Source organism: Chiloscyllium punctatum, unplaced genomic scaffold (genome assembly GCF_047496795.1).
Source record: "Chiloscyllium punctatum isolate Juve2018m unplaced genomic scaffold, sChiPun1.3 scaffold_151, whole genome shotgun sequence".
Lineage (NCBI taxonomy): Eukaryota > Metazoa > Chordata > Chondrichthyes > Orectolobiformes > Hemiscylliidae > Chiloscyllium > Chiloscyllium punctatum.
The window spans coordinates 412520-414667 of NW_027309885.1; positions in this window are offsets into that span (position 1 = coordinate 412520).

Genomic DNA, 2148 nt, shown 5'->3' on the forward strand with positions numbered 1-2148 from the left:
CTGTTGTGTGAAATGCACTTCCCCGTGTGTCAACTGTTGCTCCCAGTATGCGCTCTGGCACTGCACTCATTTTCCTTCTGACACTTGCTCACTGTGTTGCTGAGATCATACAGTGACTTGGTGTCGCACGGCCCAGGAAAATGATACAGCTCAAGGTTTTTGCATTGATGAATTCAATTGTCAGTTTAGCCTTATTTCGGATTTTGAAATTGTCAGTTCTGTACACAAGATCGTGTCAAAAATATCTGAACGGAAGTAAGGTGTTCCGAATAATGACATTGAGCACTATGTGCTCACCTCCAGTCTGGAAAACAATTCCTCACTGACAATTCTACACCTTCTGGTGTCACGGGCTCTTCATCCTGTTGACTTCAAATCGCCACAGAATTCAACAGACCTTGTTACATAGTAATTTCTTCAATTTTGTTCAAATCATTGCGAGCAGAGTATCACAGTGGGAGTGCGCTTCCCCACAACCCAGAGGTCAGTCCATACACTTGGAACTTACTGCGCTAATTATCATTTCGCCAACACCACGGAGAAATATCTGCTGCGCTGCATAATTTAAGCAACTCAATTACTCATACGGTCACATGCCTCTAAGCATGTATGACGATGTGGCAGCGAGGTTAAGCTGGTGAACTACTAACCCATTATGTTCTACATTAGGGGGTTCACATCCCACTAACTTTGGTGATTTTGTTGTTGCCATTTTTGGATGACCACAGCTGACTTTTTGAAATTGGAACTCCAATGGTCAGTTTCTAACCATTACGCCATTATAAATTCTCAAAGAATAATTTGAGCCTTTTGGCTAAACTGCATTGAAATGTGGATTTAATTGGGATAATGAAATGGTACGCGTTTCTCTTTTCCAAGTCAAGTTGCTGTGAACTTTTATCGTATGAAAGAAATTCAGGAAAATGTAATAACGAGAGATGTGAAGTGCATGTTTATGCAATGCAATTCTTAATGATTGTTTTGTCAGATGAAATCTGGAGCAGGTTGGGTGGAAGTGAATCATCTTGGTGAGAAGAGCACAGTGAGACAGCACAAATTAATGGAGATATTTGAAAAAGGGCAGGGGATGTGTGTAGGGGCACAGAGAACTGGCTGCAAATGCACAGTCGAGAATTGCCGTTGTGGGTGCCGTGCATGGGCATAGACAGACTTAAACATTGGTCTCGCCCTTTCCCCTTGCTCGTGCCATTGATGAATGATGGACATAAGATACAGATAAAGGCAAGATGTGGTAAGCAAGGTCCCTCTCGTTATGCACACACTGGATGCATCACATTGAACTATGAACAACTGGGGAAGTCAGCATGTTAACTGCAGGGAATGAACCTAACCTGTGTATCAATAACCGCAGATTAATGCAGCATAAACTTAAAAATGATTTCAAGTGTCTGTATACGCATGTCATTAACAGATGTTTCGTTCTAATACCTGTGTGGTGGAAAGAAGAAGACACCACATTTCAAGGTGGATGACAACATTAGCAATTTTGTCTTGAAATTGAGATCTATTTGATAATTTCACACAGTGAACAACTTCAATTTAAATTATACAAGTCACATTCCCTCACCTGGAATAAAAGTGTGATTTCATTACAAACATTGTCCTTGCTAAGTAGAATTTACTCAACATGAAAAATAGGATGTAATTTTTATTGAACATACGTCAATTAGCACCATGATCTTACTTCGGATTGACTGCAGTATGCACATGCTAACTAACGTTTAAGAAAGAAAGTCTTTTGGAAATAACGATTCGGTGGTGATGAAGAATAAGATTAGGTTCTCATGATTTGGATATTCCACCAATAGTTCCAGTAGTAGAAATGGTCAGTGGGCAGTATTTCTACGATGGTGTAGAGGTGAGTGAGCTTCCAGCGATAAGAGCTCCCACCTCATCTGGAGCAGCGTCTGCTGACATAGACCAGGGAGCTTTGTGACATCAGTCTGGGAGTTCCAAACACACCTGGACTAGTTTTTATTGTCATGAAGCAGCAGGGAGCATTGGGACATCAGACTGGTAGATCCAACCTCAACTGGACCGTTTCTATTGACATGGGGGTAGGGAGCATTGGGACATCAGACTGGGAGCTACAACGTCACCTAGAGCAGCTTCTATTGACATGGAGCA